The sequence below is a fragment of the Octopus bimaculoides genome, chromosome 10 (assembly GCF_046866305.1).
Source record: "Octopus bimaculoides isolate indiv1 chromosome 10, ASM4686630v1, whole genome shotgun sequence".
Lineage (NCBI taxonomy): Eukaryota > Metazoa > Mollusca > Cephalopoda > Octopoda > Octopodidae > Octopus > Octopus bimaculoides.
In genome coordinates this window covers 51734530-51761057 of record NC_142937.1, presented here as the reverse complement: position 1 = coordinate 51761057, position 26528 = coordinate 51734530, and the positions used below count along the sequence as shown (strand labels likewise).

Here is a 26528-nt window from a genome sequence, read left to right as displayed (position 1 = left end):
ACATATTATATATATAGAAATATAATATATATATCTATATATATCTATATATATATATATATATATATATATATATATATATATATATATATATATACACACACACACAAACATATTATATATATAGAAATATAATATATATATCTATATATATATATATATATATATATATATATATATATATATATATATATATATACACACACACACAAACATATTATATATATAGAAATATAATATATATATCTATATATATATATATATATATATATATATATATATATATAATATATATATATATATATATATATATATATATATATATAATATATATATATAATATATATATATATATATATATATATATATATATAAACATATATATAAACATATATAGAAATATAAAATATATATATATATATAAACATATATAGAAATATAAGATATATATATATATATATATATATATAAACATATATATAAACATATATAGTAATATAAAATATATATATATATATATATATATATATATATATATATATATATATATACACACACACACACAGACTTATATATATAGAAATATAATATATATATATATATATATATATATATATATATATATATATATATATATATATATTTAATTATATGTATTTATTTTATCCTAATAAATAATAATTTGGATAGGATAAATGGGTTAATAGAAACCAAGGTAGCAAAGATAACAAAATAACTGTGGTGTAATTCCTGTTAGTGAGGCAGAAACTCCTTGATATTTTGGGTATTTGAGTATATATAAAAATTTAAGGAATGGAGTAAACACATGTTATAACTGCATACTTTATTCTGACATATGTTTCGAAGAATTACAATTTATGCAATCCATAGGAATCGTCGATGTTAAAAATGTAAACTTCTCCTCAGGGAATGTATGGGAACCATCTTAAACGTAAGACATTATGACCGAGTATGATAACTATAGTTGGAGAATGTTATAACGTAATTCATTTCAAAAAACCATTGGAGATTAGGACGCTACCAGATAGTACGTTGGACAATAAGGGAAGAAAAAAAGGAAAGAAAAAAGAAAAAAAGAGAAAGAAAATTCAGAGTGTAGAGTTGAGAGAAGATAGGCTGATATAAATCCGATAAAAATTGGAGATGAATGTTATGTAATAAAAAGGCATTATAAATGGGTTTAATCTTGTGTTTCTACAAAAATATTGAGATGAGTGTATACAATCATTTATACTTGTGTGTATGCTCATATATACACACAAACAAATCCACATTTACTCCCATAAGTTCATGTATGCATATTTATATACATACCAACGTCAAAACTCACACTCATATATACATACAAACACACACACACACACACACATACACACATATATATATATACATATAAATGCATACACACATATATATATATATATGCATATATATCCGTATACCTATACATACACATACATATAAACACGCGTACACATACATACACAAACATATAAATATACATACATACATACATATATATAAATATACATACATATATACATATATACACATATATATACACATACACACATATATATATATATATATATACACATACCATTACACATATACACACATACCTACCTATACACAAATACACATATATGCACATCCATACCCATATATACATAAATACAAATATACACACACACAAACATATACATATATATGCATCTACGCCCATAAAACACAAATACATACGCATATATATATATATATATATATATATATATATATATATATATACATATATACATATACACATATATGCATATATATATATACACACATACAAATACATATACATAAACACATATATATGTATATACATATATATATACATACATATATATGTATATATATATATGTATACACATATATACACATACCCATACCCACAAACATAAACACACATATATACATATGCATTCATACATATATATACACATATACATACAAATACATATACACACACCTACATACATAAATATATATAAAAAATATATATATATACACACATATACACACCCACATATATACACATGTATACACATCCATATACACACACAAACATACCTACATACATATATACACATACATATACTCACCTATATATATACATATATATATATATACATATATACATACATATACACATATATATATATAAATCATCATCATCATCATCATCGTTTAACGTCCGCTTTCCATGCTAGCATGTGTTGGACGATTTGACTGAGGACTGGTGAAACCGGATGGCAACACCAGGCTCCAGTCTGATTTGGCAGAGTTTCTACAACTGGATGCCCTTCCTAACGCCAACCACTCAGAGAGTGTAGTGGGTGCTTTTACGTGTCACCCGCACGAAATGGTGTCTTTTATGTGCCACCCGCACAAGCCAGTCCAGGGGCACTGGCAACGATCTCGCTCAAAAATCCTACAGGAGCCAGTCAGGCGGTACTGGCAACGGCCACGCTCAAAATGGTGCATCTCATGTGCCACCCGCACAAGAACCAGTCCAGGGGCACTGGCAACGATCTTACTTGGCTTGCCGGGTCTTCTCACGCACAGCACATTTCCAAAGGTCTCGGTCAGTAGTCATCGCCTCGGTGAGGCCCAATGTACGAAGGTCTTGCCTCACCACCTCAGCCCAGGTCTTCCTGGGCCTACCTCTTCCACGGGTTCCCTCAACTGTTAGGGTGTGGCACTTTTTCACGCAGCTATCCTCCTCCATTCTCACCACATGTCCATACCAGCACAATCGTCTCTCTTGCACGCCACAACTAGTGCTTCTAATGTTCAGCTTTTCTCTCAAGATACTTACACTCTGACGGGTATTCACATTGACATTACACATCCAACGGAGCATACTGGCTTCATTCCTTGCGAGCTTACGTATGTCCTCAGCAGTTACAGCCCATGTTTCACTGCCATGTAGCATGGTTGTTCGTACGCATGCGTCATACAGTCTGCCTTTTACTCTGAGTGAGAGTCCCTTTGTCGCCAGCAGGGGTAAGAGCTCTCTAAACTTTGCCCAGGCTATTCTTATTCTAGCAGCTACACTTTCAGCGCACCCACCCCCACTACTAACTTGGTCGCCCAGATAGCGGAAGCTATCGACTACCTCTAGTTTTTCACCCTGGAATGAGATAGAAGTTGTTTCCTGTTTGTTTACAGTCTTTATTGCACCTGAACATCTGCCACAAACAAAAACTAACTTGCTAGTTAACCTGCCTTTGATGTTGCTGCACCTCTTATGTGTCCATAGCTTGCACCGTGTACATCTTATAGAGTTACTACCTACTCCTTTTCTACATACTGAGCAGGACCATCTACCTGAAGGGGTTTGTGTTTTATCTACCTTCCTACTTATTAGGATTTTGGTTTTAGCTAGGTTGACTCTAAGGCCCTTCAATTCTAGACCTTGCTTCCACACCTGAAACTTCTCCTCTAGTTCTGATAGTGACTCCGCAATTAGGGCAAGGTCATCAGCATAGAGGAGCTCCCAGGGGCAACCTGTCTTGAACTCCTCTGTGATTGCCTGGAGGACTATGATAAATAAGAGGGGGCTGAGGACGGAACCTTGGTGGACCCCTACCTCTGCCCGGAATTCATTGCTGTACTCATTTCCAACCCTCACCTTACTGGCAGCATCTCTGTACATGGCTCGCACAGCTCTCACTAACCATTCTTCTATCCCAAGTTTCCTCATTGACCACCAGATAAGGGATTGGGGGACCCTGTCAAAGGCTTTCTCCATGTCAACGAAAGCCAGGTACAGAGGTTTATCCTTAGCTAGGTATTTCTCCTGCAACTGTCTCACTAGAAATAAGGCATCATTACCTGGCACGAACCCAAACTGCATCTCATCTAGATTGATTCGCTCCCTAATTAGTTGGGCTATGACCCTCTCTGTAACTTTCATAACCTGATCTAACAGCTTGATGCCTCTGTAATTATTTGTATCTAAAGCGTCACCTTTACCTTTGTAGCAGTTGACTATGATGCTGCTACACCAGTCATTGGGTATGACTCCTTCGTGTATCACCTGGTTCGTAATACGGGTGACTAGGCTATAGCCAACACTGCCAGATATTTTGAGCATCTCTGCAGTGATTCCTGATGGGCCGGGGGCTTTCCCGGTCTTCATACTCTTAATTGCTTTATCTACCCTGGTACTATCAACTCGGATAGCTGGTCCCTCTATTGGGTCGACATACGGCAGGCTCTCTTTCTCCCATTCATTCTCTTTATTAAGCAATCTATCGTAGTGGCATCTCCAGACCTCTTTCTTTGCATCCTCATTTAATGCAAGCGTACCATCATCCATGCGAACACATTTCTCTCCTACAACATCACTATTCTCTCTCCTACACTGTCTTGCAACACGAAATACCTCGAGTCTTTGGTCCTCACGGCGCAGAATATTGGCAAATCTTTCCTTATCTGCTTCCCCTCTGGCTAAATAAACCTGTTGCCTAGCCTCCCTTCTGGCACATTGGTACAATTCCCTGCTACCACCGTTCTTCCAGTCCTTCCAAGCCTGTTTCTTTTGTCTAATAGCCCTGTCTACCTCCTTGTTCCACCACCACGTTACTCTGGGTCGGGAGGGGACCTTACACCACCCACAAATCTGGTCGGTGGCTTTCAACAGGTTGTCCTGCAGAAATCTCCAATTGTCTTCCACGTTGTATGATGCTATATCCCCTTCTATTTCGTTAAATGCTTCAAGTGACTTGTCTCTAAGTGTCTGTCCGTTTGCAGGATATATATATACACACACACATACATGTATATACACATACATGTATATACACATACATGTATATACACATACATACATATACCCAGATACATTTATATATTTATATATATAAAAATACCCATACACAAATATGCACCCATACATATTCACAAATACACTCATATATGAATTCAGTAATGAGAAATTTAGTTAAGAACATATCACTTAGACTATCCAATCTATCTACAAACGAAAATATCTTCAATAAGGAGGCTGAGTTTTACAATTCAGCCTTATTAAAAGCAGGTTATAGAGAAAAAGTTAATTATATACATTCTACTTATGAAACCGATTTGAGTAATAATAATAATAGTAATAATAACATAGCGGTTGAGGGAACTTGTAGAAGAGGCAGGCCCAGGACGACCTGGGATGAGGTGGTGAAGCACGGCCTCATAACATCAGGCGTCACCGAGGCAATGACTTCTGACCGAGACCTTTGGAAATATGCTGTGCGTGAGAAGACCCGGCAAGCTAAGTGAGATTAAAATCCAAGGCCTCTGCCAGGGATGTAGCCAGCCCACTTATGCGTACCTTTCTTTCATTGGACACTAAACTCGGCTTGCGAAGACCTGTTGAGGCAAGTGAAATCAAAATCGAACTAAAGTCGACGACTGGCTCCCATGCCAACGTCTCCTTCATTGCACACTAAACTTGGATTGCCGGTGGCACATGAAAAGTCATTTGAGTGAGATCGTTGCCAGTGCCACTGGACTGGCTCTTGTGCAGGTGGCACGTAAAATACACCAATTTGAGCGTGGCTGTTGCCAGTACTGCCTGACTGGCCTTTGTGCCGGTGGCACGTAAAAATACCCTCTACACTCTCAGAGTGGTTGGCGTTAGCAAGAGCATCCAGATGTAGAAACTCTGCCAAATTAGATTGGAGCCTGTTGTAGACATCTGGTTCACCAGTCCTCAGTCAAATCATCCAACCCATGCTAGCATAGAAAGCGGACGTTAAACGATGATGATGATGATATAATATATATACATATATATATATATATATATATATATATATATATATAATGTATATTATAATATATATATATGAGAAGATTAGCATGGCCTCTGCGCAAGGATGACACACAAATTCGTGAAGCGCTCTATATTTTTGACCATTACCAACGTCGCCTTCCTGGAACTTGTGCCAGTGGCACACGAAAAGACATTCGAGCGAGTTCGTTGCCAGTACCGCTGGACTGGCTCCTGTGCAGGTGGCATGTAAAATACACTATTTTGAATGTGGTCGTTGCCAGTACTTCCTGACTGGCCTTCGTGCCGGTGGCATGTAAAAGCACCCACTATACTCTTAGGTGTGGTTGGCGTTAGGAAGGCCATGCAGCTGTAGGAACTCTGCCAAATCAGATTGGAGCCTGGTGTAGCCATCTGGTTCACCAGTCCTCAGTCAAATCGTCCAACCCATGCTAACATGGAAAGCGGACGTTAAACGATGATGATGATGCTGATATATATATATATCCGTAGGCTGTGTGTGTGTGTGTGTGTGTGTGTACATGATTGTACTTTATGCACGTCCACAAATTAGCACGCATGTCGCTCCAATTTTAGGAGGAGATTCGTCTTGACTCTATCTGCATTTTCGTCAACTTTTTCTCTCAGAGGCATTTTCGTCAACTTTTTCTCTCAGAGGCACCCGCGTAGAGCTGTAAAAATCGATAAACTTTTACCAATTTTGAAGTTTGTTGACATGGCGAAGTCAAATCCGTGCGTACGTGCATGAGGGAGAGAGAGAGAGAAAGAAACACTGTGTTTGTGACAAGGGGAGATACTGAGTGTTTGCTCGCGTCTAACAAAAAAATTCAACAAAAAGTGGGAAAGGGAAACAAAGCATCTCAGGAAAAAAAATTTCTCTAACAAAAACCAAAAATAAAGGAACGAAAAAGTGGAAGAGGGAGACAAAGCGTTTAACGAAACAAAATGTAGGTAACGAAAACAGAGTAAGTGTAAAATGTAAAATGCTTTTTTTTTTCTTAAACATGAGATATAGTTTAAAATATAAGATGTTTTTGAAAGACACTATATTCTCTAATGAGATTATATATACTTTCTCACACAACAATTAAAATATATTTATTTTATATCATTTATTTATTTTAAATCGTTCATCTTTCTCCCACCTCTCACACACATGCCCATATACTACTTTTGGAGCGAAAGAGTTTTGTTTATATTTCACAACAACTATGAAACAAAAAGGTATGTAACAATTTGTCAGTCACCACCCCAACCCGTTTTTCGGACCACAAAAATGGTTTGGTAATTTTCAGATTAACACCCACACGATTTCCACTAGGGTATTACAGTTAGGGATTTAGGGTTAGGGTTAGGGTTTTACGGTTAGGATTAGGGTTAGGGTTAAAGTTAGTGCTAGGGTTAGTGTTAGGGTTAGGATTAGGATTGGTGTTAGGGTTACGGTTTTAGGGTCAGGCTTAGGGTTAGGGTTTAGGGTTAGGGTTAGTGTTAACCTGGAAGGGACAGGCCCCTTATTTTTTGGTTAAGGTTGTTGGTAAGTTTTCCTAGGTTACTCCAATCCAGATCCCCAATGCAAACCTTCAGATTAAACTTCTCCTATGCAGTTCTCTAATGCAACTTAAAAAAAAAAACAGTCAATGAGTGGAAATAACCAATAAACGGATTCTTTATAGAATTTCCCAATCAAATTGCCAGCAAACCATTTTCACCCAAACCAATTTCAATGGATTTCGGTCAAATCTGATGTCGATGTTACTTATTTTGGTTTGAAATAAAGCGGGCAGCGCCGGGCTATACTGCTAGTATATAATATATATATATATATATATATATATATATATATATATATATATATATATATATATATATATAGGATGGCCGTCCACTCGTGACCGAGGAAGACCATTGCCCACCTTCAGGAACATTCTGCGCTCTAGTACTAACTTACATTTTGCATTTGCGGCTCCGATGGTGGCTAATGAGCCCTGCTCTTGATAAGCATACACAACTGCAAACATTGCAGATTAAGCTTTCCCCATTCACTATACGAGCCATGCACTTTCGCGCAGCTCGATTAAATTCTTCATGCTGGATGCGTGCTCTCTCAAAAGTGTTGATCCCCTCCTTAACCTGCTTCCTCCATCTGTGGCGATGACAGGCATTGTTCTCCCAGTCAGTGTCCTGCATATCACAAGCCTTTAATGAGGACTTGACACAGTCCTTAAAGTGCAGCCTTGGTTTCTGCCAGAGTCTCCTTCCATTCACAAGTTCTCCATAGAGCATCTGCTTAGGAATCCTGCTATCCTTCATTCTAATAACATGTCCAGTCCAGCGTAACCGGTGCTTGTGCACCATCGCTTCAATACTCAAGATATCAGCTGTCCTCAGGATCTGTGTGTCTGGAATCCTTGAGGTCCAGCAAACATTGAGAATGTGCCTGAGACATCTCTGATGAAAGCGTTCAAGGACCCTTACCTGACATTTGTACAGAGTCCGTGTTTCACACGAGTAGAGGAGCGATGTTAGTACACAAGCACGGTACTCAGCAACTTTTGTTTGCCTTGCTACGCCATGCTGGGACCAGACACGAGACTGAAGAGACCGGAAGGAATTAGTTGCTCTTTGCAACCTGAAACATATTTCCTCATCCAGTGAGCAAGAATGGCTGAGTGTGCTGCCTAGGTAGACAAACTTGTCTACTACCTTCAGAATTGTTCCTTCAACCAAGATAGCTGGTTTCACATATGGATTTCCTGGTGCAGGGTGGAACATTACAACAGTCTTGTCCAGGCTAATGCCAAGTCCAAATGCCTTGCAAGAAGCAAAAATGCAATTCATGAGTATTTGCATGTCATCCACTGTATGAGTGACTAAGTCACAGTCATCTGCATAAGTCCCGGGGTCGATTTGCTCGACTAAAGGTGGTGCTCCAGCATGACCACAGTCAAATGACTGAAACAAATAAATAAAAGAGAGTATATATGTATGTATATATATATATATATATATATAATATATATATAATATATATGTATATATGATATATATATATATATATATATATATATATATATATATATATATATATATATATATATATACTCTCTTTTATTTATTTGTCTCAGTCATTTGACTGTGGTCATGCTGGAGCACCACCTTTAGTCGAGCAAATCGACCCCGGGACTTATTCTTTGTAAGCCTAGTACTTATTCTATCGGTCTCTTCTGCCGAACCGCTAAGTGACGGGGACATAAACACACCAGCATCGGTTGTCAAGCAATGCTAGGGGGACAAACACAGACACACAAACACACACATATATACATATCATCATCATCATCATCATCATCATCATCATCGTTTAACGTCTGCTTTCCATGCTAGCATGGGTTGGACGATTTGACTGAGGACTGGTGCAACCGGATGGCTACACCAGGCTCACGACGGGCTTCTTTCAGTTTCCGTCTACTAAATCCACTCGCAAGGCTTTGGTCGGCCCGAGGCTATAGTAAAAGACACTTGCCCAAGGTGCCACTCAGTGGGACTGAACCCAGAACCATGTGGTTGGTAAGCAAGCTACTTACCACACAGCCACTCCTGCGCCTATATATATATATATATATATATATATATATATATATATATATATAAAGCAATAATATTGCTTAAAACAATAGATGAGAGGACTTAGCATTAAAAATTACCCCTCCCCAAATAGCAGCACAATTCTTAATACCCACTACTAGAAGGACCTTATCTTCTCCATAGGAAAAAATAATGGAGTACCTCATCACAAATTTTAAAAAGTTGGCATATTATCATTATTGTTTTTGTTATTATTGTTATTAGTATATCAATGCTGCATTAAAATAAAAAATAAAAATTCTACAACAGTATATAGCTATACTAGAGTATCCACAACATACATATGTATATCAAAATACACAGATGCATACAAACAGACAATATACGCATATAGGTATATAATTGTAAGACATAAATATATGCACGAATACGCATGTATAGACATACACATATGCACGCAATCATGCTCGCGTATGAAAATTATTTAGCGTTGGAACAGGCAAGTGTATCTTATACTTATAGAGGGGGGAAGTAAGGGTTGGTAAGAGTAACGTATAGATAAAGGACGTTACTAATGTAGAAAGGGAGAAAGTGTGGTTTTCGTGAGGAAAGAAAGGAAGAAAGAAGGAGAGAAAGAAGGGAAGAAAGAAGTAGAGAAAGAGAGAAAGAAAGAAGGAGAGAAAGAAGGGAAGAAAGAAGTAGAGAAAGAGAGAAAGAAAGAAAGAAGGAGAGAAAGAAGGGAAGAAAGAAGTAGAGAAAGAGAGAAAGAAAGAAAGAAAGAAGTGTAGCATATATAACAAACATACACAAAATTGGATTACGTATATATCATCATCATCATCATCATCGTTTAACGTCCGCTTTCCATGCTAGCATGGGTTGGACGATTTGACTGAGGACTGGTGAAACCGGATGGCAACACCAGGCTCCAGTCTGATTTGGCAGAGTTTCTACAGCTGGATGCCCTTCCTAACGCCAACCACTCAGAGAGTGTAGTGGGTGCTTTTACGTGTCACCCGCACGAAATGGTGTCTTTTATGTGCCACCCGCACAAGCCAGTCCAGGGGCACTGGCAACGATCTCGCTCGAAAATCCTACAGGAGCCAGTCAGGCGGTACTGGCAACGACCACGCTGTATACAAAAAGGTATATTAGCATCACGTATACAGATACATAGGGATATGTATGCGAATACACACATGTATGTGTATAAGCCTGAGCACACATTCTCATATGTAACATAGACGCAGACACACGAATATATGTATGTGTAAATGTAAGCATAAACACTTACCCATGCATATACAAAAACGCACACACACAAAACCATGTATGTATGTGCACAAGTGTAAACATAGGCTCTGTACATGAGCATAGATGCACATATACGAATACATATGCATTGTTACAATACAGACATCCACAAAAAACTTTTAGGTCTTAACGTATATATGCAGACAACTTTTTAAAGTAATTGCTGAATGTGTAATAGCGAAAATTAGGCAAAAATACATTGATAATAGAATCCCAAATATTGAACCATCCATAAAAACGGTTAAATTTGTTTACAAAATATTTTTAAAAGAGAGTAAAATAAAAACAAGAAAACTATGCATGTAACAGTCGAAGGCTTTCTTAAAAAGACGTAGAGATCTATACAATATTCTTGCAATGCGAAGTAAAAGCTGGTACATATCCAATAGTGAGATTGCAAATTGATTTCAAGGAGTTTGCAAACCGGTTTCACTCCTTGAAACCAGTTTGCAAACTGGTGAGGATGAAATTAATCTGGCTAGTAGAGTTACCTGATTGATAGGTTATCAGGTGGCTGTTTGGCTTCCTGAAGTTAGTGTTGCAGATTAAAAGGTTGCTTGCATCACAGAACTCCAGTAGCCTGGTTCCCTCTGTACACCAGTGAAGATACCGGATTGCCGTCTGACATGCCCATTAAAATCTGCAGCTGCAAATATATACATAATGTATATATAATGTACACATTCACTAGCTTTCTTACAAAAGGGTTTAATGCTCTTAAACTTTTCGGGGGGCAACCAGACCAAACTGTTTCAAGTGTAACTGCCTGAAACGGTTGTGACTTCTCCCCATCTCTCATCTTCTCCGTCATCTTGTTATTCCTTTCCACCACCTCCTCCCTTACTACTGCTGTCTAGAATAACACCTACGCAAACATTATAAACAATACAGTTCACTAAGTCCACCAACAGGTCAATGTCAGGACACCCAACCAATCAACACCACTACTACTATCATAGGAGTCCTCCTTCGAACCCACAAGAGTTAACAAGTGAGACAGAGATAGGCAAAAGCAAGAAAAATGCCGCTGTTACTTGAATACTATACACATATGTCTTTAAAAAGACTTTTCTTTTCAATTTACCAAAATTTAATTTTTCAATAATTTTTCATAAATCTATTATTCATATTTACTGTTGAAAAGATCTTAAGGATTGAAACCGGTTCTGTAATGTTCGTTATAAAAGTATTTTAGCATTTTCTACTTTGTCTTTTTTCCCTATATATATATATATTTATTTATTTATTTATTTATGTGTTTCAGCCAAGTGGCTGCGGTCATGCTGGTGCATATATATATATATATATATATATATATATATATATACTCTCTCTTTCTCTCTTTTCTTTGTTTCAGTCATTTGACTGCGGCAATGCTGGAGCACCGCCTTTAGCCCAGAAAATCGACACCAGGACTTATTCTTTGTAAGCCCAGCACTTATTCTACCGGTCTCTTTTTGCCGAACCGCTAAGTTACGGGGACGTAAACATACCAGCATCGGTGGTCAAGCGATGGTGGGGGGACAAACACAGACAAACAAACACATGTACATATATATATATATATATATATATATATATATATATATACACATACATATATATGACGGGCTTCTTTCAGTTTCCGTCTACCAAATTCACTCACAAGCTTTGGTCGGCCTGAAGTTATAGTAGAAGACACTGGCCCCAGGTGCCACGCAGTGGGATTGAATCCAGGACCATGTGGTTGCTAAGCAAGCTACTTACCACACAGCCACTCTTGCGCCTATATATATAATGTATCTGCTTTAGATACAAATAATTGCAGCTGTTAGATCAGGTAATGAAAGTCACGGACAGGGTCATAGCCCAACTAATTAGGGAGCGAATCAATTTTGATGAGATGCAGTTTGGATTCGTGCCAGGTAAGAGCACCACTGATGCCATTTTTCTGGTAAGACAGCTGAAGGAGAAATACCTAGCCAAGGATAAACCTCTGTACCTGGCTTTCGTTGACATGGAGAAGGCCTTTGACAGGATCCCCCGATCCCTTATCTGGTGGTCAATGAGGAAACTTGGGATAGAAGAACGGTTAGTGACAGCTGTGCGAGCCATGTACAGAGATGCTGTCAGTAAGGTGAGGGTTGGAAATGAGTACAGTAATGAATTCCGGGTAGAGGTAGGGGTCCACCAGATGTTCTGGAGCTATAAATACTGTGAATGTGCAGAAAACAACTTCTGCCACATTCCAGGGAGAAAAACTAGGAGTGGTTGATAGCTTCCGCTATCTTGGTGACCAAGTTAGCAGTGGAGGTGGGTGCGCTGAAAGCGTAGCTGCTAGAATTAGAATAGCCTGGGCAAAGTTCAGAGAGCTCTTACCTCTGCTGGCGACAAAGAGTCTCTCTCTCAGAGTAAAAGGCAGATTATATGACGCATGTGTACGAACAGCCATGCTTCATGGCAGAGAAACATGGGTCGTGACTGCTGAGGACATGCGTAGGCTCGCAAGGAATGAAGCCAGTATGCTCCGCTGGATGTGTAATGTCAGTGTGCATACTAGACAGAGTATCAGTACCTTGAGAGAAAAGTTGTGGTGTGCAAGAGAGACGATTGGTCATGTGGCGAGAATGGATGAGGATAGCTGTGTGAAAAAGTGCCACACCCTAGCAGTTGGGGGAACCTGTGGAAGAGGTAGGCCCAGGAAGACCTGGGATGAGGTGGTGAGGCACGACCTTCGTACATAGAGCCACACCGAGGCAATGACTTATGACCGAGACCTTTGGAAGTATGCTGTGCGTGAGAAGACCCAGCAAGCCAAGTGAGACCTAAATCTATGGCCTCAGCCAGTCCACTTATACGTACCTTCCTTCATTGGACACCAAACTCCACTTGCGAAGACCTGTTGAGACAAGTGAAATCGAAATCGAGTTAAATTTGACACTAAACTCCACTTGCGAAGACCTGTGGAGGCAAGTGAAATCGAAATCGAGTTAAATTGGAAACTAAACCCCACTTGCGAAGACCTGTTGAGGCAAGTGAAATAGAAATTCGAGTTAAGTTGGACACTGAACTCCACCTGTTGAGGTAAATGAAATCGAAATCGAGTTAAATTCGACGACTGGCACCCATGCCAACGCCGTCTCCTTCATTGGACACGAAACTCAGCTTGCGAAGACTTATTGGGGCAACCGAAATCGAAATCATGATGGCACCTGTGCGCAGCGTCACCTTTCTGGCACTTGTGACCACAGCATGTGTATGGACCTTCGAGTGGGATCATTGCCGGTGCCCCTGGACTGGCTCATGTTCGGGTGACACATGAAATGAAATGCACCATTTTGGGTGTGGCCGTTGCCAGTGCCGCCTGGCTGGCCTTCGTGCGATTTTTGATTGTGATCGTTGCCTGTGCCCCTGGACTGGCTCTTGTGGGGTGACACAAGAAATTTTTCGAGCAAGACCGCTGCCGGTGCCCCTGCACTGGCTCTTGAGCGGGGCTGTCGTAGGATTTTCAAGCAAGATCGTTGCCGGTGCTCCAGGACTGGCTCATGTGCGGGCGACACATGAAATCTTTCGAGCAAGATTGTTGCCGGTGCCCCTGGACTGGCGACACATGAAATCTTTCGAGCGAGATCGTTGCCGGTGCCCCTGGACTGGCTCATGTGCGGGCAACACAGGATATCTTTCGAGCGAGATCGTTGCCAGTGCCCCTGGACTGGCTCATGTGCGGGCGACACGTGAAATCTTTCGAGCGACATCGTTGCCAGTGCCCCTAGATTGGCTCTTGTGTGGGTGACACAAGAAATTTTTCGAGCGAGACCATTGCCAGTGCCACTGGACTGGTTCTTGTGCGGGCCCATTGTAAGATTTTCAAGCGAGATCGTTGCCGGTGCCCCTGGACTGGCTCATGTGCGGGCGACACATGAAATCTTTCGCGCGAGATCGTTGCCGGTGCCCCTGGACTGACTCATGTGCGGGCGACACAGGATATCTTTCGAGCGAGATCGTTGCCAGTGCCCCTGAACTGCCTCTTGTGCGGGGCCATCGTAGGATATTCGAGCGAGATCGTTGCCGGTGCCCCTGGACTGGTTCATGTGCGGGCGACACATGAAATCTTTCGAGCGACATCGTTGCCAGTGCCCCTAGATTGACTGTTCTGTGGGTGACACAAGAAATGCACCATTTTGGGTGTGACCGTTGCCAGTGCCGCCTGGCTGGCCTTCTTGGGATTTTCGAGCGAGATCGTTGCCAGTGCCCCTGGACTGGCTCATGTGCGGGCGACACATGAAATCTTTCAAGCAAGATTGTTGCCAGTACCCCAGGACTGGCTCTTGTGTGGGTGACACAAGAAATATTTCGAGCGAGACTGTTGCCAGTGCCCCTGGACTGGCTCTTGTGCGGGGCCGTCGTAGGATTTTCGAGCGAGATCGTTGCCGGTGCCCCTGGACTGGCTCTTGTGCGGGGCCGTCGTAGGATTTTCAAGCGAGATCGTTGCCGGTGCTCCAGGACAGGCTCATGTGCGGACGACACATGAAATCTTTCGAGCGAGATCGTTGCCGGTGCCCCTGGACTAGCTCATGTGCGGGGCCGTCGTAGGATTTTCGAGCAAGATTGTTGCCAATGCCCCTGGACTGGCTCTTGTACGGGCCCGTTGTAGGATTTTCGAGCGAGATCATTGCCGGAGCCCCTGGACTGGCTCTTGTGCGGGGCTGTCGTAGGATTTTCAAGCGAGATCATTGCCGGTGCTCCAGGACTGGCTCATGTGCGGGTGACACATGAAATCTTTCGAGAGAGATTGTTGCCGGTGCCCCTGGCCTACCTCATGTGCGGAGCCGTCGTATGATTTTCGAGCGAGATTGTTGCCGGTGACCCTGGACTGGCTAATGTGCGGGCGACAGATGAAATCATTATAGCGAGATCGTTGCCGGTGCCCCTAGACTGGCTCATGTGCGGGTGACACATGAAATGCACCATTTTGGGCGTGACCGTTGCCAGTGCCAACTGGCTGGCCTTCTTGGGATTTTCGAGGGAGATCGTTGCCAGTGCCCCTGGACTGGCTCATGTGCGGGCGACACATGAAATCTTTCAAGCGAGATTGTTGCCAGTACCCCAGGACTGGCTCTTGTGTGGGTGACACAAGAAATATTTCTAGCGAGACTGTTGCCAGTGCCCCTGGACTGGCACTTGTGCGGGGCCGTCGTAGGATTTTCGAGCGAGATCGTTGCCGGTGCCCCTGGACTGGCTCTTGCGCGGGGCCGTCGTAGGATTTTCAAGCGAGATCGTTGCCGGTGCTCCAGGACAGGCTCATGTGCGGACGACACATGAAATCTTTCGAACGAGATCGTTGCCGGTGCCCCTGGACTAGCTCATGTGCGTGGCCGTCGTAGGATTTTCGAGCAAGATTGTTGCCGGTGCCGCTGGACTGGCTTTTGTGCGGGGCCGTCGTAGGATTTTCGAGCAAGATTGTTGCCAGTGCCCCTGGACTGGCTCTTGTGCGGGGCCGTCGTAGGATTTTCGAGCGAGATCATTGCCGGTGCCCCTGGACTGGCTCTTGTGCGGGGCTGTCGTAGGATTTTCAAGCGAGATCATTGCCGGTGCTTCAGGACTGGCTCATGTGCGGGTGACACATAAAATCTTTCGAGAGAGATTGTTGCCGGTGCCACTGGCCTAGGTCATGTGCGGGGCCGTCGTAGGATTTTCGAGCGAGATTGTTGCCGGTGCCCCTGGACTGGCTCATGTGCGGGCGACACATGAAATCTTTATAGCGAGATAGTTGCCGGAGCACCTAGACTGGCTCATGTGCGGGTGACACATGAAATGCACCATTTTGGGCGTGACCGTTGCCAGTGCCGCCTAGCTGGCCTTCTTGGGATTTTCGAGCGAGATCGTTGCCAGTGCCCCTGGACTGGCTCATGTGCAGGCGACACATGAAATCTTTCAAGCGAGATTGTTGCCAGTACCCCAGGACTGGCTCTTGTGTGGGTGACACAAGAAATATTTCGAGCGAGACTGTTGCCAGTGCCCCTGGACTGGCACTTGTGCGGGGCCGTCGTAGGATTTTCAAGCGAGATCGTTGCCGGTGCCCCTGGACTGGCTCTTGTGCGGGGCCGTCATAGGATTTTCAAGCGAGATCGTTGCCGGTGCTCCAGGACAGGCTCATGTGCGGACGACACATGAAATCTTTCGAGCGAGATCGTTGCCGGTGCCCCTGGACTAGCTCATGTGCGGGGCCGTCGTAGGATTTTCGAGCAAGATTGTTGCGGTGCCCCTGGACTGGCTCTTGTGCGGGGCCGTCGTAGGATTTTCGAGCAAGATTGTTGCCAGTGCCACTGGACTGGCGCTTGTGCGGGCCCGTCGTAGGATTTTCGAGCAAGATCATTGCCGGTGCCCCTGGACTGGCTCTTATGCGGGGCTGTCGTAGGATTTTCAAGCGAGATCATTGCCGGTGCTCCAGGACTGGCTCATGTGCGGGTGACACATAAAATCTTTCGAGAGAGATTGTTGCCGGTGCCACTGGCCTAGGTCATGTGCGGGGCCGTCGTAGGATTTTCGAGCGAGATTGTTGCCGGTGCCCCTGGACTGGCTCATGTGCGGACGACACATGAAATCTTTATAGCGAGATAGTTGCCGGTGCCCCTAGACTGGCTCATGTGCGGGTGACACATGAAATGCACCATTTTGGGCGTGACCGTTGCCAGTGCCGCCTGGCTGGCCGTCGTGGGATTTGTCGAGCGAGATTGTTGCCAGTGCCCCTGGACTGGCTCATGTGCGGGCGACACATGAAATCTTTCAAAGCGAGATCGTTGCCAGTGCCCCTGGACTGGCTCTTGTGTGGGTGACACAAGAAATATTTCGAGCGAGACTGTTGCCAGTGCCCCTGGACTGGCTCTTGTGCGGGGCTGTCGTAGGATTTTCAAGCAAGATCGTTGCCGGTGCTCCAGGACTGGCTCATGTGCGGGCGACACATGAAATCTATCGAGCAAGATTGTTGCCGGTGCCCCTGGACTGGCGACACATGAAATCTTTTCAGCAAGATCGTTGCCAGTGCCCCTGGACTGGCTCATGTGCGGGTGACACATGAAATGCACCATTTTGGGCGTGACCATTGCCAGTGCCGCCTGGCTGGCCTTCGTGGGATTTTCGAGCGAGATCGTTGCCGGTGCGCCTGGACTGGCTCATGTGCGGGCGACACAGGATATCTTTCGAGCGAGATCGTTGCCAGTGCCCTGGACTGGCTCACGTGCGGGCGACACATGAAATCTTTCGAGCAAGACCATTGCCGGTGCCCCTGGACTGGCTCATGTGCGGGCGACACATGAAATCTTTCGAGCGAGATCGTTGCCGGTGCCCCTGGACTAGCTCATGTGCGGGACCGTCATAGGATTTTCGAGCAAGATTGTTTCCGGTGCCCCTGGACTGGCGACACATGAAATCTTTCGAGCGAGATCGTTCCCAGTGCCCCTGGACTGGCTCATGTGCGGGTGACACATGAAATGCACCATTTTGGGCGTGACCGTTGCCAGTGCCGCCTGGCTGGCCTTCATGGGATTTTCGAGCGAGATCGTTGCCAGTGCCCCTGGACTGGCTTATGTGCGGGCGACACATGAAATCTTTCAAGCGAGATTGTTGCCAGTACCCCTGGACTGACTCATGTGCGGGCGACACAGGATATCTTTCGAGCGAGATCGTTGCCAGTGCCCCTGAACTGCCTCTTGTGCGGTGCCATCGTAGGATATTCGATCGAGATCGTTGCCGGTGCCCCTGGACTGGTTCATGTGCGGGCGACACATGAAATCTTTCGAGCGACATCGTTGCCAGTACCCCATGAAATCTTTCGAGCGACATCGTTGCCAGTACCCCAGGACTGGCTCTTGTGTGGGTGACACAAGAAATATTTTGAGCGAGACTGTTGCCAGTGCCCCTGGACTGGCTCTTGTGCGGGGCCGTCGTAGGATTATTCGAGCGAGATTGTTGCCGGTGCTCCAGGACAGGCTCATGTGCGGACGACACATGAAATCTTTCGAGCGAGATCGTTGCCGGTGTCCCTGGACTAGCTCATGTGCGGGGCCGTCGTAGGATTTTAGAGCAAGATTGTTGCCGGCGCCCCTGGACTGGCTCTTGTGCGGGGCCGTCGTAGGATTTTCGAGCGAGATTGTTGCCGGTGCCCCTGGACTGGCTCATGTGCGGGTGACACATGAAATGCACCATTTCGGGCGTGACCGTTGCCAGTGCCGCCTGGCTGGCCTTCGTGGGATTTTTCGAGCGAGATTGTTGCCAATGCCCCTGGACTGGCTCTTGTGCGGGGCTGTCGTAGGATTTTCAAGCGAGATCATTGCCGGTGCTCCAGGACTGGCAAATGTGCGGGTGACACATGAAATCTTTCGAGAGAGATTGTTGCCGGTGCCACTGGCCTAGCTCATGTGCAGGGCCGTCGTAGGATTTTCGAGTGAGATTGTTGCCGGTGCCCCTGGACTGGCTCATGTGCGGGTGACACATGAAATGCACCATTTCGGGCGTGAACGTTGCCGGTGCCGCCTGGCTGGCCTTCGTGGGATTTTTCGAGCGAGATTGTTGCCAGTGCCCCGGGACTGGCTCATGTGCGGGCGACACATGAAATCTTTCAAAGCGAGATCGTTGCCAGTGCCCCTGGACTGGCTCTTGTTTGGGTGACACAAGAAATATTTCGAGCGAGACTGTTGCCAGTGCCCCTGGACTGGCTCTTGTGCGGGGCCGTCGTAGGATTTTCGAGCGAGATTGTTGCCGGTGCCCCTGGACTGGCTCATGTGCGGGTGACACATGAAATGCACCATTTCGGGCGTGACCGTTGCCAGTGCCGCCTGGCTGGCCTTCGTGGGATTTTTCGAGCGAGATTGTTGCCAGTGCCCCGGGACTGGCTCATGTGCGGGCGACACATGAAACCTTTCAAAGCGAGATCGTTGCCAGTGCCTCTGGACTGGCTCTTGTTTGGGTGACACAAGAAATATTTCGAGCGAGACTGTTGCCAGTGCCCCTGGACTGGCTCTTGTGCGGGGCCGTCGTAGGATTTTCGAGCGAGATCGTTGCCGGTGCCCCTGGACTAGCTCATGTGCGGGGCCGTCGTAGGATTTTCGAGCGAGATCATTGCCGGTGCCCCTGGACTGGCTCTTGTGCGGGGCCGTCGTAGGATTTTCAAGCGAGATCGTTGCCGGTGCCCCTGGACTAGCTCATGTGCGGGGCCGTCATAGGATTTTCGAGCAAGATTGTTGCCGGTGGCCCTGCTGGCTCTTGTGTGGGGCCGTCGTAGGATTTTCGAGCAAGATTGTTGCCAGTGCCCCTGGACTGGCTCATGTGCGGGCGACACAAGAAATATTTCGAGCGACACTGTTGCCAGTGCCCCTGGACTGGCTCTTGTGCGGGGCCGTCGTAGGATTTTCGAGCAAGATTGTTGCCAGTGCCCCTGGACTGGCTCATGTGCAGGGCCGTCGTAGGATTTTCGAGCAAGATTGTTGCCGGTGCCCCTGGACTGGCTCTTGTGCGGGGCCGTCGTAGGATTTTCGAGCAAGATTGTGGCCAGTGCCCCTGGACTGGCTCTTTTGCGGGCCCGTCGTAGGATTTTCGAGCGAGATCATTGCCAATGCCCCTGGACTGGCTCTTGTGCGGGGCTGTCGTAGGATTTTCAAGCGAGATCATTGCCGGTGCTCCAGGACTGGCTCATGTGCGGGTGACACATGAAATCTTTCGAGAGAGATTGTTGCCGGTGCCACTGGCCTAGCTCATGTGCAGGGCCGTCGTAGGATTTTCGAGCGAGATTGTTGCCGGTGCCCCTGGACTGGTTCATGTGCGGGTGACACATGAAATGCACCATTTCGAGCGTGAACGTTGCCAGTGCCGCCTGGCTGGCCTTCGTGGGATTTTTCGAGCGAGATTGTTGCCAGTGCCCCGGGACTGGCTCATGTGCGGGCGACACATGAAATCTTTCAAAGCGAGATCGTTGCCAGTGCCCCTGGACTGGCTCTTGTTTGGGTGACACAAGAAATATTTCGAGCGAGACTGTTGCCAGTGCCCCTGGACTGGCTCTTGTGCGGGGCCGTCGTAGGATTTTCGAGCCAGATCGTTGCCGGTGACCCTGGACTAGCTCATGTGCGGGGCCGTCGTATGATTTTCGAGCGAGATCATTGCCGGTGCCCCTGGACTGGCTCTTGTGCGGGGCCGTCGTAGGATTTTCAAGCGAGATCGTTGCCGGTGCTCCAGGACAGGCTCATGTGCGGACGACACATGAAATCTTTCGAGCAAGATTGTTGCCGGTGCCCCTGGACTGGCTCTTGTGTGGGGCCGTCGTAGGATTTTCGAGCAAGATTGTTGCCGGTGCCCCTGGACTGGCTCTTGTGCGGGGCCGTCGTAGGATTTTCGAGCAAGATTGTTGCCGGTGCCCCTGGACTGGCTCTTGTGCGGGGCCGTCGTAGGATTTTCGAGCGAGATCATTGCCGGTGCCCCTGGACTGGCTCTTATGCGGGGCTGTCGTAGGATTTTCAAGCGAGATCATTGCCGGTGCTCCAGGACTGGCTCATGTGCGGGTGACACATGAAATCTTTCGAGAGAGATTGTTGCCGGTGCTCATGGCCTAGCTCATGTGCAGGGCCATCATAGGATATTCGAGCGAGATTGTTGCCGGTGCCCCTGGACTGGCTCATGTGCGGGCGACATATGAAATCTTTATAGCGAGATCGTTGCCGGTGCCCCTGGACTGGCTCATGTGCGGGTGACAAATGAAATGCAACATTTTGGGCACTGGCAACGATCTCGCTTGAAAGATTTCATGTGTCACCCGCACATGAGCCAGTCCAGGGGCACTGGAAACAATCTCGCTCGAAAAATCCCACGATGGCCAGCCAGGCGACACTGGCAATGGTCACGCCCAAAGCGTTGCATTTCATTTGTCACCCGCACATGAGCCAGTCCAGGGGCACCGGCAACAATCTTGCTCGAAAATCCTACGACGGCCCCGCATATGAGCTAGGCCAGGGGCACCGGCAACAATCTCTCTCGAAGGATTTCATGTGTCACCCGCACATGAGCCTGTCCTGGAGCACTGGCAATGATCTCGCTTGAAAATCCTACGACAGCCCCGCACAAGAGCCAGTCCAGGGGCACTGGCAACGATCTCGCTCGAAAATCCCAAGAAGGCCAGCCAGGTGGCACTGGCAACGGTCACACCCAAAATGGTGCATTTCATGTGTCACCCGCACATGAGCCAGTCCGGGGGCACTGGCAACGATCTCGCTCGAAAATCCCACGAAGGCCAGCCAGGCGGCACTGGCAACGGTCACACCCGAAATGGTGCATTTCATCTGTCACCCGCACATGAGCCAGTCCAGGGGCACTGGCAACGATCTCGCTCGAAAGATTTCATGTGTCGCCCGCACATGAGCCAGTCTAGGGGCACCGGCAACGATCTCGCTTGAAAATCCTACGAAGGGCCCGCACAAGAGGCAGTTCAGGGGCACTGGCAACGATCTCGCTCGAAAGATATCCCGTGTCGCCCGCACATGAGTCAGTCCAGGGGCACCAGAAATGATCTCGCTCGAAAATCCTACGATGGCCCCGCACAACAGCCAGTCCAGGGGCACTGGCAACAGTCTCGCTTGAAAAATTTCTTCTGTCACCCATACAAGAGCCAGTCCAGGGGCACTGGCAATGATCTCGCTTAAAAGATTTCATGTGTCGCCCGCACATGAGCCAGTCCAGGGGCACTGGCAACAATCTCGCTCGAAAATCCTATGACGGCCCCGCACAAGAGCCAGTCCAGGGGCACTGGCAACAATCTTGCTCAAAAATCCGACGACGGCCCCGCACAAGAGCCAGTCTTGTGTGGGTGACACGAGAAATATTTTGAGCGAGACTGTTGCCAGTGCCCCTGGACTGGCTCTTGTGCGGGGCCGTCGTAGGATTTTCGAGCGAGATCATTGCCTGCCCCTGGACTGGCTCTTGTGCGGGGCCGTCGTAGGATTTTCAAGCGAGATCGTTGCCGGTGCTCCAGGACAGGCTCATGTGCGGGTGACACATGAAATCTTTCGAGAGAGATTGTTGCCGGTGACCCTGGACTAGCTCATGTGCGGGGCCGTCGTAGGATTTTCGAGCGAGATCATTGCCGGTGCCCCTGGACTGGCTCTTGTGCGGGGCCGTCGTAGGATTTTCAAGCGAGATCGTTGCCGGTGCTCCAGGACAGGTTCATGTGCGGAAGACACATGAAATCTTTCGAGCGAGATCGTTGCCGGTGCCCCTGGACTAGCTCATGTGCGGGGCCGTCGTAGGATTTTCGAGCAAGATTGTTGCCGGTGCCCCTGGACTGGCTCTTGTGCGGGGCCGTCGTAGGATTTTCGAGCGAGATTGTTGCCGGTGCCCCTGGACTGGCTCATGTGCGGGTGACACATGAAATGCACCATTTCGGGCGTGACCGTTGCCAGTGCCGCCTGGCTGGCCTTCGTGGGATTTTTCGAGCGAGATTGTTGCCAGTGCCCCGGGACTGGCTCATGTGCGGGCGACACATGAAACCTTTCAAAGCGAGATCGTTGCCAGTGCCCCTGGACTGGCTCTTGTTTGGGTGACACAAGAAATATTTCGAGCGAGACTGTTGCCAGTGCCCCTGGACTGGCTCTTGTGCGGGGCCGTCGTAGGATTTTCGAGCGAGATCGTTGCCGGTGCCCCTGGCCTAGCTCATGTGCGGGGCCGTCGTAGGATTTTCGAGCGAGATCATTGCCGGTGCCCCTGGACTAGCTCATGTGCGGGGCCGTCGTAGGATTTTCGAGCGAGATCATTGCCGGTGCCCCTGGACTGGCTCTTGTGCGGGGCCGTCGTAGGATTTTCAAGCGAGATCGTTGCCGGTGCCCCTGGACTAGCTCATGTGCGGGGCCGTCATAGGATTTTCGAGCAAGATTGTTGCCGGTGCCCCTGCTGGCTCTTGTGTGGGGCCGTCGTAGGATTTTCGAGCAAGATTGTTGCCAGTGCCCCTGGACTGGCTCATGTGCAGGGCCGTCGTAGGATTTTCGAGCAAGATTGTTGCCGGTGCCCCTGGACTGGCTCTTGTGCGGGGCCGTCGTAGGATTTTCGAGCAAGATTGTGGCCAGTGCCCCTGGACTGGCTCTTTTGCGGGCCCGTCGTAGGATTTTCGAGCGAGATCATTGCCAATGCCCCTGGACTGGCTCTTGTGCGGGGCTGTCGTAGGATTTTCAAGCGAGATCATTGCCGGTGCTCCAGGACTGGCTCATGTGCGGGTGACACATGAAATCTTTCGAGAGAGATTGTTGCCGGTGCCACTGGCCTAGCTCATGTGCAGGGCCGTCGTAGGATTTTCGAGCGAGATTGTTGCCGGTGCCCCTGGACTGGTTCATGTGCGGGTGACACATGAAATGCACCATTTCGAGCGTGAACGTTGCCAGTGCCGCCTGGCTGGCCTTCGTGGGATTTTTCGAGCGAGATTGTTGCCAGTGCCCCGGGACTGGCTCATGTGCGGGCGACACATGAAATCTTTCAAAGCGAGATCGTTGCCAGTGCCCCTGGACTGGCTCTTGTTTGGGTGACACAAGAAATATTTCGAGCGAGACTGTTGCCAGTGCCCCTGGACTGGCTCTTGTGCGGGGCCGTCGTAGGATTTTCGAGCCAGATCGTTGCCGGTGACCCTGGACTAGCTCATGTGCGGGGCCGTCGTATGATTTTCGAGCGAGATCATTGCCGGTGCCCCTGGACTGGCTCTTGTGCGGGGCCGTCGTAGGATTTTCAAGCGAGATCGTTGCCGGTGCTCCAGGACAGGCTCATGTGCGGACGACACATGAAATCTTTCGAGCAAGATTGTTGCCGGTGCCCCTGGACTGGCTCTTGTGTGGGGCCGTCGTAGGATTTTCGAGCAAGATTGTTGCCGGTGCCCCTGGACTGGCTCTTGTGCGGGGCCGTCGTAGGATTTTCGAGCAAGATTGTTGCCGGTGCCCCTGGACTGGCTCTTGTGTGGGGCCGTCGTAGGATTTTCGAGCGAGATCATTGCCGGTGCCCCTGGACTGGCTCTTATGCGGGGCTGTCGTAGGATTTTCAAGCGAGATCATTGCCGGTGCTCCAGGACTGGCTCATGTGCGGGTGACACATGAAATCTTTCGAGAGAGATTGTTGCCGGTGCTCATGGCCTAGCTCATGTGCAGGGCCATCATAGGATATTCGAGCGAGATTGTTGCCGGTGCCCCTGGACTGGCTCATGTGCGGGCGACACATGAAATCTTTATAGCGAGATCGTTGCCGGTGCCCCTGGACTGGCTCATGTGCGGGTGACAAATGAAATGCAACATTTTGGGCACTGGCAACGATCTCGCTTGAAAGATTTCATGTGTCACCCGCACATGAGCCAGTCCAGGGGCACTGGAAACAATCTCGCTCGAAAAATCCCACGAAGGCCAGCCAGGCGACACTGGCAATGGTCACGCCCAAAGCGTTGCATTTCATTTGTCACCCGCACATGAGCCAGTCCAGGGGCACCGGCAACAATCTTGCTCGAAAATCCTACGACGGCCCCGCACATGAGCTAGGCCAGGGGCACCGGCAACAATCTCTCTCGAAGGATTTCATGTGTCACCCGCACATGAGCCTGTCCTGGAGCACTGGCAATGATCTCGCTTGAAAATCCTACGACAGCCCCGCACAAGAGCCAGTCCAGGGGCACTGGCAACGATCTCGCTCGAAAATCCCAAGAAGGCCAGCCAGGTGGAACTGGCAACGGTCACACCCAAAATGGTGCATTTCATGTGTCATCCACACATGAGCCAGTCCGGGGGCACTGGCAACGATCTCGCTCGAAAATCCCACGAAGGCCAGCCAGGCGGCACTGGCAACGGTCACACCCAAAATGGTGCATTTCATGTGTCACCCGCACATGAGCCAGTCCAGGGGCACTGGCAACGATCTCGCTCGAAAGATTTCATGTGTCGCCCGCACATGAGCCAGTCTAGGGGCACCGGCAACGATCTCGCTTGAAAATCCTACGATGGGCCCGCACAAGAGGCAGTTCAGGGGCACTGGCAACGATCTCGCTCGAAAGATATCCCGTGTCGCCCGCACATGAGTCAGTCCAGGGGCACCAGAAATGATCTCGCTCGAAAATCCTACGATGGCCCCGCACAACAGCCAGTCCAGGGGCACTGGCAACAGTCTCGCTTGAAAAATTTCTTCTGTCACCCACACAAGAGCCAGTCCAGGGGCACTGGCAATGATCTCGCTTAAAAGATTTCATGTGTCGCCCGCACATGAGCCAGTCCAGGGGCACTGGCAACAATCTCGCTCGAAAATCCTATGACGGCCCCGCACAAGAGCCAGTCCAGGGGCACTGGCAATGATCTCGCTTAAAAGATTTCATGTGTCGCCCGCACATGAGCCAGTCCAGGGGCACTGGCAACAATCTCGCTCAAAAATCCGACGACGGCCCCGCACAAGAGCCAGTCTTGTGTGGGTGACACGAGAAATATTTTGAGCGAGACTGTTGCCAGTGCCCCTGGACTGGCTCTTGTGCGGGGCCGTCGTAGGATTTTCGAGCGAGATCATTGCCTGCCCCTGGACTGGCTCTTGTGCGGGGCCGTCGTAGGATTTTCAAGCGAGATCGTTGCCGGTGCTCCAGGACAGGCTCATGTGCGGGTGACACATGAAATCTTTCTAGAGAGATTGTTGCCGGTGCCCCTGGCCTAGCTCATGTGCGGGGCCGTCGTAGGATTTTCGAGCAAGATTGTTGCCGGTGCCCCTGGACTGGCTCATGTGCGGGTGACAAATGAAATGCAACGTT

At 47.4% G+C, this 26528-nt stretch overlaps 1 protein-coding gene and 1 non-coding gene across 3 annotated transcripts in view; one reads left to right on the top strand and one right to left on the bottom strand.

Annotated features, from left to right (window-relative positions):
* LOC106878777 (general transcription factor 3C polypeptide 3) overlaps positions 1-26528 on the bottom strand; it is a 551001-nt gene that overhangs the window by 161738 nt on the left and 362735 nt on the right. The gene's annotated exons all lie outside the window — the stretch shown is intronic.
* LOC149133721 (U6 spliceosomal RNA) lies at positions 5877-5983 on the top strand. Its single transcript, XR_016243515.1, has one exon. It is a non-coding gene; the product is annotated as a U6 spliceosomal RNA (small nuclear RNA).